The sequence below is a fragment of the Solanum pennellii genome, chromosome 8, assembly GCF_001406875.1.
Source record: "Solanum pennellii chromosome 8, SPENNV200".
Classification (NCBI taxonomy): domain Eukaryota; kingdom Viridiplantae; phylum Streptophyta; class Magnoliopsida; order Solanales; family Solanaceae; genus Solanum; species Solanum pennellii.
The window spans coordinates 43269659-43288439 of record NC_028644.1 but is presented as its reverse complement, the minus strand read 5'-3'; the positions used below and the strand labels follow the sequence as shown (position 1 = coordinate 43288439).

Below are 18781 nucleotides of genomic sequence, written 5' to 3'. Positions count from 1 at the left end.
ATAAGTAGGCTAACATTGATGCTATCAATATTCTTTTATTCTTGAAAACAATTCGTCCTAGAAATTTACATCTCTAAACATGAAAAAGATGTGCATTTGCAAACAACATCCATTACTCGAGAGAAACAATGGTAGGAACATAAAAATATAGTGACCATGAATCCACTAAACCCAATTAATCCTGGCATGTATAAATACGCCGTTACAAAGCATGTGAACATATTCATCCCAATAGAAAATTCTCATACATATATAAACACAACAAACTCCTTTTCTAGATGCCATTGCAAATGATACATGCAACTTCAATTTAGTTTTGTCAATAATGTTCTCCAATAGGCATGACAAAGACTATATAACATTCCTATCAAATTGAACACTGTTAAGATATAACCAAACATATTCAATTAAAACTCCCAAAGATTCTTCTACATAAATATTTTTCACCCATTCATAACTACAAGAAACTGTACTTTTAACGACCAATTCTTAACGAAGGGATATGAATTCAGTAGTTAAAAGTGTATTTTAAGCAAAATAATTTTTTTTGAGTCGTTAAAAGACCTTTTTTTAATTTAATATAATTGGAGTTAGTATACTATCTAGACATTAAAAGAATATATATCAAATTATTAATTATTTACATACTTAAATATTTAATATCCGGAATTTAAAAGAATTTGTACAAACTTATTAATTATTTATATACACAAAAAAAATTAGAGAAATTCTTATTTCATTATTTTATTATTGTTAATCCACACACGTGTCATCACCACTCTTCCATTTTCCAAAAAGTAACAACGTACGCGTATATTGTTCATTCCCATTTCATGAAAACTAAAACTTTCCCCATTCCCATCTTTTTCTCTTAGAACTGAAAAGAGAGATCAAGTTCTCCACATCTACAGTGAGCGGTAAGCGATAAAATTAGGAAGTGTTGGAGGATATTCCGCAGCATCTTCTCGCCCATGTTCTGTTTGGATAAAATCAGCTAAGCACAAATGCAATAAGTTGCGTCTATCCAAGCTTTGTTAGAGAAAAATTAGGATATACAGGAACACACGTTTCTCTATTACACATTATAAAAAGATGATATGCACGTCTCTTGTTTGATTGTAGAACAAAGAAAACGTCTTTTTGTTCTTGTAGCTTGTTGTGCTTTGTTTCAATTGACATTTTTCAAACCCTAACTTGGTGTTTCCATCTCTTCAAGGTATGATTTAGTTAATATAACTATGAATTTCTTTGTGGAATGCTTGATTTTGTGCGATTTTAGTTTTTTCTCAAGCTTAGGGTTTTTCCTTTTATGGGTTTCATCTGGATTTTTTCATTTTTTTGGGTGTTCTTGAACTTACATGTTTTGTCTGCGATTTCTCCACTTTACATACTTTTTTCGAGTTAGATGGTTGATGGAGGATCCACTTATTGTCATGTAGAACTTGAACCAAAGACTGAGTAGGAGCATGAAAAATATCAATAACATATGTACCTTAAATTTCAATTATTAGTGGATGTAAGTTGTTTAAGAAGGAAAGTTGAAGTTCGTAAAAGAGGCTGAGTAACTCGAACACTAAATTATTACCAACGAAAATTATAAAACATTTCATTTCTAGGCTTTGAGCATAAGTTTTCAACTCTTGGCAAGAGGAAAAGCAAAATGGAAAAATTATAGCCCGAACATTTAGTTCTTTGTCTTTACGAAATCACTACCAGTTCAAGCTTTATATCCCTGCTCCTCTATTTTGTGTCGCTGCTTAGAAATGATAATTGTACTAAATTTTCAATTGTTTTTGAGGATTCCCTATGACAACAATTGTACCCTCTCTTTCTTTGTGTCTTAGCCGATGGACTATTTAAACTTGTATTATTATCGTAACTTTATATCTTCTCTTAGTGACTACAAACTGATATGTGTTTCCTTAAAAATAAAGTATACAAAATGTTGTTGGCCTGTTTTTGGAAATGTAAAAAGTATTGTTGCACCTGGAGTGTTGCCGACTTAGTTGTTGTTAGAAGCTCTTGTTAAGTGTTTAGCTAACATGCTACTTTACATGCTAAGTTGCTGCTTTATTTGCTAACCTTCTACTTTACCTGCTAAGTTCCTACTTACCTGCTAACATGCTACTTTAGTTACTACTTATAGATTTTTAGCTGCAACAGTATAATAATATGATATTTTCAGTATCTTCTTTTCTTTATTATTATATATATAATAGGAAAGTTCTTAAGAGTTGAGAATTTATTTAATAGTGGCACGTGTTAAAAGAAGAAATACAACCTTTCGTCGTTACTGCTTAACACTTCTCAGACAGAGAAATAAGGGAGTGACTAACTCAGATTATCAGAGAACTGATTTGTTGGAGAAAAATTCGTAAATAAGGACAGGATTATTGTGATACAGTTAGCTCCAGGTATCTTTTCAAGCTCTTATAATGGAAATCAATTCCCATTCTTTCCAAATTGCAGAAGTCAAGTTTTGTTTCTTACCTTAAATTTCACCTTATTTTTGTTGTTCTTTTGCTGTGTGTGATAATAATTTCATATCTTCTTGGAGTTCCCTTCTTTTTGAAGTATGTTCCTTTTGTTTTGAGTATGAATTGTTAGGTGGAAATTCTTATTTGCCCAATTTTATGTTTACTCTTTATAAATAATCTAGTTTTTTCAGTATGTTTTTGGTGTACATGGTCTTAAATTATATATACTAGTCATTGCAAGCATATGTTTGTGTGTACTTTCGGCAGTAGCATCGATTGACAATAAAAGAAATCACAACAATGATAATTATTGAATAAACTTTTCAATCTGATAATTTGTAGGACAAAATTTTCATTATCCTTCACAAATATAACTCTACCTTATAATATTATACAATTTTTTGTGTAAATGTAGAGAATAGGTTTCCTAATTCTTGTTTTCTTTATTTTTTTGTTGTTATTCTGGTCCACAGTAGTTTTACCATGAATATGGATTCAAAATACTAACTTTTGAATAACCTCAATATTGTCCAACGACCTGACTGTTTATGTATATTGCATACATTACTATCTTTGCAAAGCAATGTAGCAAGGAGGAATTCTTGTATCATCTTTTTGCTAAATCTATCTTAACTTTAGTAGAGTAACTTACAAAATATTATCTTTGTCACATCTAAGCCTAATGTTGGAAATTGGGGCCTAGTCTTATTGGTTTTGTTCTATCTGTGTTGCTTTATTACTTTATGAGTATTCTGTATCTAAAAGTACAAGTATACATTGAGATATCTAAAAGTACAAGTATACATTGAGATATAACTCCTCTTTTTCTAATTGATGAATCTGTAATTGTGTCCTCATGTGTTGATACAGGATTGAGTTTTTGAGCCTCTCTCAACTTTGTTAATTATGTAAAGAACTTGTTAACATGTAACATGTTAATCATGAAATAAACAGTCCTTCTTCCCCTCACATAATATAAGGATTGATATTTTTGGTCCTACTGCGAATATTAGTAACTCATTGATTGTCTAAATTAAGAATTCTCCTCGCTTGATTTGGAAGATCTGAAAAATTATAAATCTCAAACCTGCCAGTAGTGTCAAAAGACATGTAGGCTAAATAATCTGCCCCGCATATTTCCTTCTCTGTAAGTTTCTTTAAGTTGAATCCAACACAATTGCGATGCATCCCATGGAATCTCCTAAACTTTAATAAGGATCATAATAACATACTTGATTCATCCCAACAGTAGGCGATGAGTGATTTCCTCCCTTATAGCTATAACATTCGCCTATAAGTTTGTATCACCTTGAGAATGTAGTAAGTTCCTTGAACAATATCTTAAAGAGAAACCATAAGTGCTTCGTTCGGGAATTCTGCTTGATGAACCATCTTTGTTGCATTGCATAAGACCTATCGTTAGAGGTTTCCAACTGACTACGATATAATGAATCCTTGAAGTATGCTTTTCCAGAAAATCTATGATATTAGACCAAGTTGTAGGAATATGTAGTCCAGAATAGATGGTCCTCCCATGTCTCCATTAATCTGAATTTACTTTAAAAACTAGCTGTTGTTAGAAGAACTCTTTCCATGCTTCAGCCTATTTCTCCTTTTCCACAACTTTCATATCATTATGGCTGGGACAACTCTCAATAGTGGGGCTTTTATTTTGAACAACAATATGATGTGCACCATTTATTGCAGACTTGTGAAAGTTGTAAACCCACTATTTGAGTCCCTGTAAAATTAGCAAACAACCTCCATATCTTAATAGCTATGGGGGAGGTTCGGAAGATATGACACATAGTCTCAGTTGTAGGCTTAGCGCAACACTAACTTGTGAATGTATATTGACTTGATGTGTTTTAGGACATCACTCACTGGAATCATAAATCTCCAAGCTATCCATACGAAAAAAGACATATTAAAAAGGAAAACAAAAGACACATTAAGTACTATGCTGAAATTGTGTTTTTGTTATTTCATTTAGCATTGGAAAGACTATGCTGAAATTGTGTTTCTGTGATTTCATTTAGCTGGTTGATTATTTTGTGGTCTCTTTGTTTCATTTCACATTTTCTTTTCTATGAAGTACATCTCATTTAGGCTTATTTCTGTCTTGGTTGGTGTACACTTTGATTTTTAATTTTTTGGTAGTGCTTCTTGTTGTTGAAAGTGACTGCAAACCTACTCTTTTGAAGGCTCTATGTTGATTTGGTTTTTAAGGTATGTTATTTTTCTTTACATTTATTCTTTACTGATATGTTTTTGGAAATATTTGATTTCTTTTTCCAAATTCTTTTGGTAGTTTCTTTTGCTATGTTTTTCAATCTGGTCTTATCAACCATTTTAAAAAGGTACTGGTGGTTGTCATCTTCTAATGTGTTCTATTGATTTTTGAGTAATGGTAATACCACTGTCCAAACATTTATGTGTTCAGTACAGGCAATAAAAAAATTACCGAACTGTAATAGTTTAAATGCTACAAACAGAAATATATAAAATATTTCATCTTTTTTCTTTGGTCTTCACATACACTTTTATAAATATAACGAGGATTAGATTAAACGACTTATCTAACCTTTGTGTGTAATTTTATAATATTTTTGTGAACCTACTTTGTATATTCATCTCATAACAATAAATATAGAAACTATATACCAGATGATCTATATGAGTTTTCCAACTTTTGAAGAAATGCAATTGATTTTTGGATTCCTGAGTTGTAATTTTACATTAATAATATATGTTGTCAATACCTTTGTTATTGTTTAGAAGTTTAGTTGAAAGAAGATCTTGGTATATATCTCTCATGTAATCACAATTTGATTCCCTCGTTTGCTTTAGAATCATCTGCCAATATGGTACTGCCATACATTCAAGAAAAAGAGTAGCCATAATTAGATTTACATCATTTTACACAAGATTTTTATAAATAACTAAACACATTATTGAAGTTTACAATGTACATTCAAAAGTTATTATTTTGAAATATTTGTGTCTTTTACTATTTATATGTTGAATTTCCTTGAATTGATAGACTTTATTTCATGTAATTTGACTATTCCAATGTGTGTAACATTTTAATGCCATGTTGTGAGTATTTATGTGTGCTTCTTGTTTAAGTATCGATTAAGTATTTGTTTCTTGATTTTTTGTTGTAATCCGCATATAACAATATACATCTACTGCATTTGAATCTACAACTCTAAAAGTAAATGTCTAATTATTACTACCTGCTTGTTATACTAATGAATTTTTATAACTATTTTACGTGCACGAAGGTTATGGCGCCTAATAAACAATAGATGGAGCTTATTAACGATAGACTTGCTAATGCTTATATAGATGGGGTAGAGAAGTTCTTGGATTATTCTTTTACAAAAATAGAACCAATGTTGATCCGTTGTCCATGTATTAAATGTGGTAATGCAACTTCTAGAACACGTCTTGTAGTTAGGTCACATTTAATAGTACATGGGATAATACCAAGTTATACTCTTTGGTATCACCATGGGGAGATATCAGGTGAAGCACAATCAGATTTTTAATTTGTAGATGATAATGACATTGAAGAGGATAATGGTGTGGAGGAAATACATGGGTTGCTAAGAGATTTGTACCCTGATTTTGATGGAGATAATATGAATAATAGTACTGGTAATGATCTTCGGGAGGAGGAACCAAATGCTGAAGCAAAAAGATTCTACATGTTATTAAAAGATCTTGATCTGCCATTATATGAAAGTGCAAATGTTTCTAAACTTTCTACTATGATTAAATTACTTCACCTTAAAAGTATTGGTCATTGGAGTAATGAGTCATTTACGATGCCATTAATGTTTTTGAAAGATGATTTATTTCTTGATGGAACAAACTTACCGGATTCATAATATAAAGCAAAGAAGGTAATTCGAGATCTTGGGCTTTCTTTTGAGAAGATTGATGCATGTAAGAATGATCGCATGTTATATTTGAAGGATGATAATTGTCTTCAATCGAGCAAAGTGTGTGGTGCATCTATATGGAAGGATGCAAAACATAGTGGAGAAACAAAATTGAAAAAAGGAAAAAATATAGCATGCAAGATTTGTTATTTTCCTCTAAAGCCAAGAGTTCAAAGATAATTTATGTGCTCAAAGACATCTCCTTTGATGTAATGTCATCATGACAAAAGAGTTGATGATGGAATAATGAGGCATCCAGCCGATTCAATGACATAAAATTTTTTTGATTAACTTCACCCATCTTTTGCATCTGAACCTCGTAATGTGCGGTTTGGACTTGCTAGTGATGGTTTTCAACCATTTGGGTCGAGAACTCCATACAACATTTGGCCTGTGGTACTTATTCCTTATAATTTGCCCCCTTGGATTTGCATGAATCCAGAGAATTTTATTCTTTCAATGCTTATACCTGGTCCTAATGGTCCTGGTGATGCAATTGATGTCTATCTACAACTTTTAATAGAGGAGTTGAACGAATTATTGAAAACTGGAGTGGAGACATTCGATGCATCAACTAGAAAGAATTTTCAGTTACATGCATCTTTGTTGTGGACCATTAACGACTTTCCAGCATATGCAAATTTGTGTGGATGGAGTACAAAAGGAAAATTGGCTTGCCCATGTTGCAATAATAAAACATGCTTTACAGGGCTAAACAATGCCAAAAAACAGTGTTATATGGGCCACAGACGCTATCTTCCTCTTAATCACAAATGGAGAAATGATTAAGTGTCATTTGAAAACACTATTGAGCATAGGCTACCACAAAAAAATGTTGCCGGGTGCTGATATACTTGATCAAGTTGCTGACTAAATGAGTTTCCATTAACAAAGGATCCACAGAAAAAGATTAAAGTATCACATAAGAAAAGGGGTGATAACTGGAATAAGAAGAGTATATTTTTTGCTTCCATATTGGAAATTCGTATTATTGCGACATAATCTTGATGTGATACACATTGAGAAGAATATATGTGACAATATTTTGGGGACAATTTTAGATATCAAATGGAAAAAAAAAAAGACACATTGAGTAGTCAATTATATTTAGAAGAAATGGATATACGAAAAGAATTGCATTCAATAAAAAATTGAGGTGAATACGAGTTGCCGGTCGCATCTTACACATTATCTGTTGAAGAGAAGCATAAAATTTTCAAATTTTTGAAGAATTTAAAGGTCCCAGATGGATTTTCCACAAATATTTCTCAATGTGTCAACCTTAAGGATAAAAAATATTCAGGATTAAAAAGCCATGATTGTCATATAATTCTAGAACATTTACTCCGACTTGCCATGTGTGGTATGCTTTGAAAAATCTGTGTCTGAACCACTTATTGAGTTGTCTATTTTTTCCAATGTTCTTGGAGTAAAATGCTTGAGTATATAGGAGTTGTAACAAATAGAAGCCCAAATACCAATAACGCTATGCAAGTTAGAAAAGGTGTTCCATCCTGCTTTTTTGGATGTCATGGTGCACTTGTCTATTCATTTACCTAATGAAGCTAAGATTGCTGGAATAGTTAAATATCGATGGATGTATCCAATAGAGAGATACCTATACTTTTTGAAGTGTTTTATTGGTAATATGGTTGACCCTGAAGGTTCTATTGTAGAGGGGTATTTAGTAGTTGAATGTATGACATTATGTTCAAGGTATTAGAATACAATAAAGACAAAGTTTAATTGTCCGGAGAGAAACTATGATGGTGGGTTAGTTGAATCTGAGGGTGGTTTAAACATATTTTGTGATCCTAGAAAACGTTTAAAGGGTAGTTCACCAGACAAACTTTATTCATCTGATATGGAAGAGGCACCTTTTTATATTTTGAATAACTATGATGAAATTCAACCAATCCTCGAGTAAGTCTTGATTAAAACTTATAATGTAGTTCTATCTTATCCATGTTTCAACTTAAAATAACATGTAGAACTTCAATTCATTGTAGAGAATTTTCACAAATTCACAATGAGGCTTCTCAGCAAAGTTCAGACTTGGAGTGGAATAAACAATTCATTAGTTGGTTACAAAAAAGAGTGAGTATAAATTAATCAATTTTCTTTAATCAACTATATAAATATCATTTTCTAAAAGGGTATCTTATGTTTTTAGGTTGCAGAGTTGTACAAACATGATGATAGTAATAGAATGGCAGATTTGCTATCGTTATCACGTGGTCCTCTGCCATATGTGACAAGATTCAAATGACACATTGTTAATGGATATTGGTTTCAAGTGCAATAGTATGAAAAATATTTGAAAACTCAGAATTATGGGGTAGTTGTAGTAGGTGAGACTGGTGAAGAGCAAACACGTATAAATTACTATGGCGAGTTAACCGAGGTTCTTGAATTACAATTTGTTGGGGAGAGGAGTGAATTTATTCCAATGTACGTTGTTTGATGTGCATGATCAAAAGAGGGAAGTTAAAATGGATGAATATGGCTTTGTAAGTGTTAAACATCGGCGATGTTTGAAGATAAATGAACCATTTGTATTAGCCTGCCAAACATCACAAGTATTTTATGTTATCGATCATTCGAATAAAGGTTGGCAGATAGTGCAAAATGTTCAACCGTGTGATTCATTTGATATATTGAAAAAAAAGAATGATGACTTAGAAGAGTTAGATCACTCTACTCAAACGAAAAGAAAAAGAACTCATTAAGGTTTGCAGCTTCATCATGTTTACTTTTATTTCATTATTTTTTATGGTAATGATTCTTTACGGTACTTTCTGTGAAAAATTGTTTAATGATCTTGGACTTTAATGTTACCTTGATTTTACCAAAGTAATAATGGTTCGTGTGAGGAATTTGTGTTGTACATGTGTCTTTTTCTGAATGCGTTTTCAGTTCACATTTCATCTTATGAAAAACTTCCTTGCCTGTCTGATTTTTTGTTGTGTTATTTTATCATAATTAATATCATTGTTATTACTATTTTGTATTAGGTTTACATGAATCCCTCTATTAGGTTGACATGAATCCCTCAAAAACTCTGAAGTATGAAATGGGACAAGCTTCAAAAATTCCCAAGCATGGACTCATTCAGCCTGGTGCTTTAGCAAAGGATTAGATCAAAGTTTGAAATTTATGAGCACTACAAGAGTTAATGCTGAAAAAAGGACTTTGATTGCCAAAAATTGAAGTTACAATGCCACAACTTCTAAGTCGAATAAGCTAGCAGACAATAGTTTCCATGTACATCCTCATTTTGATGAAAAGGAAGACAATGCTCCCTTCAGTCAAGGAGTTCAAATGAATCTACATACTTTGACTAGTGATAAAAGGGCTCGAGGACAAAGCTTATGGATTAATGTTGAATAACCGATTCTGATTGGCAAAAATAGAAGCACTACAACAACTTCTAGTCGATACAAGGCAGGAAAGACTAGTATCCCTGTGCCTCCTAATTTTTATCCAATGGAAGACAATGATACCCTTTTTCAAGAAGCAGAAGTTACTCGAGATGCTCAAAGAAGTGATAATTTTCAAAAGAGTTAGTCTGATTAATATATTTGAACAAAAAAATTTTCTTAGCTTTCTTACTTAATCTCCTTTGTATTCTTTCTGTTATTAATAATGGGCATGAACTTCTTATTTTCATTGACTTCCATCAAAATTTGCAGGTGCTTTTGAATTTGTTAAGTCAAAAAGAGTGATAGGAGAGCCTCGATCTGCTCAAAAAAGTGATACTGGTATTTTATTTTATTTGTTTAACTTTTTTTTTTGGTTAAATTGAAGTGTTAGTTTTTTTTAACTTGCACTTAAATTTGTAGGTCCGTTTGAATCTAGAAGAGCAAAAAAAAGTTTTTGAAGTGGCTCAAGGTGCTAAGGAAACTTAAACGAGTATGTATTTTCTTTTATGTAATATTTCTTGTTGTTCTTACCGGAAAAGTACCCTTCTTGTTAGTAATGTGAATGAACTTCTTATATTGATTGACTTGAATCAAAATTTACAGGTCTTTTTGAATTTGACAAGGCTAAAAAAGTGACTGAAGTGTCTCGGCAGGTTCAAAGAAGTGATACTACTATTTTATTTTATTTGTGTAACTTTTTTTAGTAAGCTGAATTTATTTCTTGGGCATTTTGACTTACAGTTAGATTTGCAGGTTTATTTGAATCTAGAAAAGCAAAAGAAGTGGTTGAAATGGTACAAGATGTTGAGGGGATTAAAACTAGTATGTACTTTATTCTATGTAATTTCTATTAGTTTCTGCATTGTTACCTGTAAAGGAGCTAAAACATTATCTTGCCTCTCTTTAATAGGCCCTGAGAATCTAAGAGTAACAAAATTATTTCCCCTTCCATTTCAAGCTACCCTCACTGTTAATAAGATCTTTATATGAAGTTAGGAGACCAACAAATCCTATAGAACTCTTCTTATCCCAGTAATTTAGATTCCTTTTTAGAAGTATGTTCCAATTGTCTCCTTCGCTTTGTGCTACTGTGGGATTCAACTTCTTGTTTGGTTTTCCTTACTGTAGATTTTTCAGGTCCATGTGAAACAGAAAGGGCAAAGAACGTGAGGGGAACAAATATTTGTAAGAATGTTTTTCGACTGAGACCTAGAGAAAATTAAAAGTCACTTTCTATCAAAATCGAGTCGTCAGACAGAATCACACCTCATTTACGAGACATTTGGGTTTGCTCGTTCGGGATCATAATGTGTCCACTGCGGGTACACTCATGGATGCACATCGAAGAGCATAAACTCGAGCACATGTGGGCAGTTGTTACTGTAAGGATTACAACATATCGATATCTTTTACTGATAACTGTCAAGAATTAATACCTTTTCTAAAACTATTGGTTTATTCAGTTTGAAACATTAGACTCTTGATTTCTGTTCCTGAAATTTCTAGGTTACTTCCCTATTAGGTGATCTGTACTTTGACGCCTTGTTTTCCCTTATTCAATTGAAATTGTTGGTATTTTTTCTAATTTAAGAGAATTTTGACAGTGATGACATGAATGATTTAAGAGATAATGTTTTGCAACATATGAGAAAGCTTTGGAATAACTCGAGAGGATCACTGCACAAGAATTTGAAATCTATATCATTGCGCGATGTTCTTAAAGAAGTGCCGAAGGGAGTAGATAAGAGTGACTGGGAATGGTTGGTCAAGGAACATTTTTTATCTGATAAATTTAAGGTATGACTTCATATTGTTATAAACAATATCATTTTGTTTCTAGTTATTACATAAAATTAATTTTTTGGAAAAACTTATACCATGTTCAAATTGAGTTTTGATTTCGTTAAACTTTTTTGATGTCTTGTATCCTTAAGATTAACCAAATTAAATTGCAATGGTCTGTTTTGTTATTCTGTTCTCTATTACCCTCTTCCCACTGAATTGAAAAGTACACATTAAATATAGAATCATTAAACAAGATTGTGATTAATTTCAGTGTTGTGTTGTTAATGCAGGATGCAAGTACAAGAAACTCAATCAATAGGTCTAAGTTGTGTATGCCTCATCGTACGGGTATCAAGCCTGTTAGAGAGATTGTTTACGAAATGGTAAGTAAATTGTGCAACCCTACAAGGAAACGTCTCCTATTTCTATAAATTATCTTATTCTTATTTTTCAATCGTGAAGGGAGGCAGAGATGGTAATCCACCAAACATGGAAACTATTTTCTTTGAGACAGGTAAGAAGGGAAATGAGCTTGTTGAACCTGAAACAACTGAAAAATATGTATGTTTATACATCAATTTCCTTACTCTTACTTAGTGCATTGCGTTATTTAAATATTTTTATGTTTTATAGGCTGATATTCAATTCACCAGCTTGTACAATCAGAACCATCTCTTACTAATATTGATGTAGTGGAAAGGTGTTTTGGACCACAATGCAAAAGTCACGGAGTTTAATTTGGTGGTGGAATAACAACTAAGGAGTTAAAAGGAGGTACCACCTCAAAGGCTGCATTGTGGGAAGAGCTTAAAACAACTCGAAAAGAAAAGGAATCACTAAAAAAACTAATGGATATTCTAGAGAGTAAATATGAACACCTTGAAAATATAGTGATCCGTCAGTCTTCATCAGTTCTATTCATTCCATCAGGTTAGTAAATATCCTATTAATTATTATTACATGATGTTTATCGTGAATGAAGTGATGTTGTTTCCAGATACTCCTCGTTTATACGGGCTTTGTTAATGCAGTTGTGAGTTATCTGTTTTCCTTTTTATTGCATAGTGTTATCTTAAATATTCTGTATAATCTGGCATTCTTACTCTGCTATTTCTGTATATAACTAAAATCAATGTCACTTTACTTAAAATATCGACAAAGCGAAAAGATTGATTTTATGTTTGTTTCTGTATATACCAATGAAATTGTGATAACATCTTAAATTGTAAAAAAAGGTATCAATATGGTTATTGTTCTGTATATAGTTGTTGGAAGAAAACTAGGATCTGTCATCTGATTAGGTCCTTGTATTATCATTTCCTCTATAATATCACTGTTACTATAATCTGCCCTTATTATTGTAGCATTAGTAGTTTATCTCAAACATCACACACTTCCACATTATCCTTTCTCTGTTGACCTGCAACTTCAAATATATTTGATCATGTCTGTGTCATTCTTCACTGGGTAATTAGTTGTTTAAATTTTTGTTCTTCCTACTAGTCATTTGGATCCTAGCTTGTTTCATCTGATCCACTTCCATTCTCCATATCAAAAAGTTATCTATGTTTTCTTTCCTTCAACTTATCCACAAGCATACGGTTAAATAAATATTTAAATGAGAAAGCGGAAACTACCTTCTGTATTAGATTTTCATGTTAAAAGTAATCCAAATCTTGTTGGCTGCCAGTGGAGATCCTCAATGTTGAAGGTTTGGTAGAGAAATTATCTAGAACTCATGAATTAGAACTTTAAATTTGTTTCTAGTTGCTATATAAATATATATATATATATATATATATATATATATATGTATATATATATATATATAATAGATCATGAATGAAAGAGAAACCAGTTAAATGTCGGTTTCATAACAGAAAATTTATCCTTAAGTTAAACTTATTCGTTACTAATTAGTTTACTCAAATTATTCTTTTGACAGATTGAAGATTTTGAAGATTAAAGAATGAGATGTGAAAGATAATGTGGCGCGTGCGGAAAAGAATATTATATTTTATTGTTGGTGCAGAGACATTTTCTGTAGTTATTCTATAATATCATTTTCTTAATTTCTAACTAGGATTTGATAGATGTCGAACACATATGTTTTATTATGTTCAACGTGTATGCGTTTTTTTAGGTATTGTGTTGAACATATAAGTATTAAGTAGTTAAATCAATGTGTTCTTTAATATTAACAATGTAATATTATATCAAATTTTCAATAGGATGTGAACAATATGAACTCATATATATTAAGTAGTTTCTTTTTGGAAATAATGGAAATAATAAAAACTATAAATAAGATGTAATAATTTGAATCAAAATTTGTGACAGGAAATTTGATTGATAAAAAGTACTTGGCAACGATAGGAATTCTTGTCGCTAAAATTAGTTATAATTCCCCTAATTTGTTGTTTTACTTGAAGATTCTAACGACCAAATGACCATCAACGAAGGGAAATTTCGTCGTTCTAAGTAACTGTAACGATCGGATTAATTGTTGTCATTACAAAAATATTTAACGACCGGTAGAACAACCCGGTCGATAACCTTCAACAATGGAGCTTTTAACGACCGGTGACGACCCACTTTTGATCGGTCGTTATAGACCTTTAACGACCATATTTAGATTTATAGCGATGGAATTTCCTTTCGCTAAAGGTCATTTTTCTTGTAGTACTCTTAATCATGTAACTCATCATCACTAGTAGCAATTCAAGACGCAAAGACTTTTACAATCAATTATACAAGAATATGATGCATAAGCCAACCAGGTAAAGATTATGTAGTGAGAGTATGCTTCAAAACAAAACATATTCACATTCTATACAAGATCATCATTCTATCATTGGAATCACATGTAAGAATACCTCAACACATGATCACCTTAATTATACTAGATTCACATTCATATAGCTATCAAATAAGCACCTCCACTATAATTGGATCATACATCAATGTATCACAATTATAACTCAAAAAGAATAGGTATAAACTCTAATTTCCAAGATACTAAAATAAAGAAGACAATTTACATACATCAATATACAATTCCATCATAAATATAAGCAATTAAACAAGAGATTGATCACAATATACCTTCAAGGCTTTTCATCAAAACTCACTAACACACAAAACTCTAACGGCCTTCTCATAACATCTATATAAGACTTTTGGCGACTCTGTGCCATTTTCAATCTATCTTGAAACACTTTCACTTTCTCGATGGATTGGTGGACTAAATATGATCCTATTAACTCTGCTTCACCAACTTCGATCCACCCAATAGGAGATCTGCATCTTCTCTTAAAAAGAGCCTCATATGGAGCCATTTTGATGCTTGAATGATACCTGTTGTTGTTAACGAGCTCAATGAGAGGTATGTGATCATCCAAATTCCCTTTGAAGTCGATCAACAAGCTCTAAAACTTTTCTTCTAAGGTCTGAATAGTAAGCTTTGATTGTCCATCCGTCCAAGGATGAAAAGTAGTGCTTAAGTTCACCTTTGAACCCAAACCTTTCTGGAAAGATTTCAAGAATTTTCTAGCAAAATTGTGCACGTCTATCTTAAATAATGGAGACAAGAACTCCATGAAGTCTTACTACTTCTTGAATGTAAAACTTAGCATAATCCTAGGCCGAATAGGTAGTCTTTACCGGCAAAAAGTGGGTTGACTTTGTCATTTTATCGACAATAACAAAATAGAATCATGTTGCCTGCGAGATCTTGGTTGGCCTGTGATGAAGTCCATATTAATTATCTCCCACTTCCATTCTGGAAGTTCTATAGTTTGAGCCACACCTCCAGCCCTTTGGTGCTCTATTTTCAAATATTGGCAATTTGGGTACTTGGAAACAAACTCAATGATATCCTTCTTCATGGCATCCCACCAATATACCTCTCTCAAATAACAGTACATCTTGGTGGAACTCGGATGAACGGAATACATGGAGCTATGGGCCTCCTCCAAGATCCTTTCTTGTAGTACATCCAACCTAGGTACACACAATCTACTTTGGTAGTTCAACACACAATCACCCCCTTGTTCAAAAGCTAATACTCTTTCCTTATGAAGATTTTCCTTCAAGTCAAGAAAAATGGGATCTTGCTCTTGTTTTTCTTTAACATCATACACTAGTGATGATTCAATCCCATTAGACACCACTATACCTCCTTATGTGGAATCCATAAGTCTGACTCCTAGGCGTGCAACATCCTCAGCTAACTCCCTTTTTTCTTCTTCAACTTGGGAGGTGCTCCCAATGGATAACCTTTTTAAAGCATCAGTAAATACATTAGCCTTACATGGGTGGTAACGAATACTCGTATCATAATCTTTGAGTAATTCTAACCACCTCCTTTTTCTAAGATTTAGCTCCTTTTGAGTGAACACATATTGGAGGCTCTTGTGATTAGTGAATATGTCAACATGAACACCATACAACTAGTGACACCATATTTTCAAAGCAAACACTACTGCAACCAATTCTAAGTCATGAGTTGTATAATTCTTCATTTTAACCTTTAAATATTTTAAGGCATAAGCTATAACCTTGCTATTCTGCATCAACACACAGCCCAAAACAACTCCCGAAGCATCAGAGTACACAACAAAACCTTGAGTACCCTCTGGTAAGGTCAAAACTAGAGTGGTAGTTAATCTCCTTTTAAATTTCTGAAAGCTTTTATCACTAGCTTCAGACAATTGAAATTTGACTGTATTTTGAGTTAGCTTGGTCGAAGAGACAAGATAGATGAAAAACCTTCAAAATATCTCCTATAATAGCCAGCCAAACCTAAGAAACTCGTTATATCTGTTGATGATGTAGTTCTAGGCCGACTTTGAATTGCTTCTATCTTTAGGTGGCAACTCTAATCCCATCACCGGAAACAATGTGGCCAAAGAATGCCACCGACTTAAGCAAAAACTCAAACTTGGAGAACTTGGTATACAGCTCCTTATCTTTCAAATTCTGCAGAACAATCCTGAGGTGACTAGCATGATCTCTTGATTCCTTAAATAAATTAGTATTTCATCAAGGAAAACGATGACAAACAAATCTAAATAGGGTTTGAAGACTCTGTTCATAAGATCCATGAATGATGAAGGAGCATTGGTCAAACCAAAGGACATAACCAAAAACTCATAATATCCATATCATGTTCTAACAACAATCTTTGGAATGTCATGTTCCCTAACTTTAAACTGATGATAGCCTGATATGAGATCATTTTTGAGAAGCAAGAAGCACCCTGAAGTTGATAAAAAAGATCATCTATCCTTGGTAGAGGATATTTATTCTTGTTGGTGACCTTATTTAATTGGCTGTAGTCTATACACATCCTGAGGGAAGCATCCTTTTTCCTTATAAACAAGACAGGAGGGATTCAAGGTGATACACTTGGTCAAATGAAGTCTAGTGGCCATCGTTTGATCAACAAGCTGTTGTTTTGGTCAGATACTTGACATTTGGAGGATAATATCCCACAATTAAGTGTGGATTCACGACCCCAATTGACGGAGCATAGATGGAACCACTAGATTTGGTTTGGTGGTCCTGGTTTGGACTTTACTTTTGGCAGTTTCTTTCCATGGTTTAGGTCCTCCTCAGGGACCCTTAGGGTGATCGTTGGGGATCCGTACCTAGATATTTCAATCCTAAACATGTTCATCTAGGTTTTTTAGTCCTCTCCTATTAATTTAGACACCAAAACAACACATAAAACATGCAAATGCACACTAGCACACACAAGGACTAGTTTCCAAACGTCTTGGTCGTTCTTTGACGTTTTACTTCCAAACTCTATAAACTTACTTCCAATAGTAATATTCGTCATTTTAAAACTTTATTAACTCATAACACATATGATAGTCTCTACTTTAACGTAGTTCATTTTGAGGGTTATGACAACTTTTTATCAACCCTAGGTCGGACCGTTGATTCCCATACCCAAATTAGGGATTTTTCCACCATAAATCCCAGATCAAAACACTCCCCCATCGATAATTACACAAAAAACTATGTTCTACTGACCAAAAATGTGTTTGGGGAGTAAAACCCTTATCTTTTGTTCTAGAAGATGTGGAAAACCTACAAGAAAGACCCCAGGGTTGTTCCTTAGCTTTCAAGTTTGAGAATTGTAAAATAAAACATTTTTAGAGTTTATTTTTGACTTAAGTCAGTATGTCCCACCACAATGGTCCTCAACCCGCTACAGAGACCCCATATTGCTGGCTTGCACGGAAATAATGAGCTAATTAAAGGATTTAAAACCCACATATCACAGCACACCTCCATCCCATGACATTAAGAAAAATACCGTTCATGCGAAGATCATTTTTTGGAGTTATACTCCCCTCAGTTAAATTCTATAAAGTCATACGGGTTCCTTAATGTCTTAGCTATCTACTCATGAGATCAAATGCATAATTAGATCTTTTTTTACCATATTTCTGTAGACCTTATTGACTCCGTTTTTCTCTAAACATGGACTATTTTGGGAAAATTTCAAAATACATCCAAAAAATATTTTGGTCCAAAATTTTTCCCATTGACTTTTCTATAAGAACTGTAACCGTTCGTTACAATGAGCTATGTGAGTACACATCATCTAACACGTGTTGTCAGATATGTCCTTTCCTTTTCCGGGGTATAGAACTTCTTAACTACGTGGATCCCTTCTCTATTCGAAAATGCAATAAAAGAATTATCTAAAACATATGATCCTTTTCTACCCATATTGGATACATAGTTTATAGGGTCTGTGAGTTGCTAGAACTCTCCCCATTACGTTGCTCAATACTAATCCAAAAATATAACTTAGCTCATGATGTTTTAAAGAAAATATTTCCTCTTTCTCCACTTTGAGAGTATTACTCAAAAGGTTTCTCTAAAAATCTATATTACTGAAAATAGTTCATGAGTTCTTTCATCGGTGTTTCCTCTTCTCGTAGATGTGCTCTTGCGAATACTGAGTTCCCATATATTATTTTAAAGAAATAGATCAGATTTACTCTTCCTCAAGTCATTGTTCAAGTCATTTAATATAAGTTTTAAAACAATTTGTATAAGACCTCTTAAAATGACTTGAAGAAATCTCAAGACATGCTAGTAGTTTAGAGTAGTTAAAATCAAAGGG

General features: G+C 32.7%; 1 long non-coding RNA gene across 21 annotated transcripts; it reads left to right on the top strand.

Annotated features, from left to right (window-relative positions):
- Window positions 1-811: 811 nt before the first annotated feature.
- LOC107028334 lies at window positions 812-13886 on the top strand. 21 transcript variants are annotated; one of them, XR_003579970.1, is made up of 15 exons: window positions 812-1216; window positions 2254-4706; window positions 8437-8524; window positions 8601-9157; window positions 9442-9989; window positions 10120-10188; window positions 10270-10339; window positions 10453-10512; window positions 10603-10671; window positions 10978-11231; window positions 11454-11646; window positions 11925-12017; window positions 12097-12148; window positions 12268-12564; window positions 13580-13886. It is a non-coding gene; the product is annotated as an uncharacterized LOC107028334 (long non-coding RNA). The 21 variants fall into 21 exon arrangements; XR_003579974.1 differs by having other exon boundaries at window positions 818-1216; window positions 4638-4706; window positions 13580-13862; XR_003579971.1 differs by having other exon boundaries at window positions 818-2414; window positions 4638-4706; window positions 13580-13862.
- The last annotated feature ends 4895 nt before the right edge of the window (window positions 13887-18781 follow it).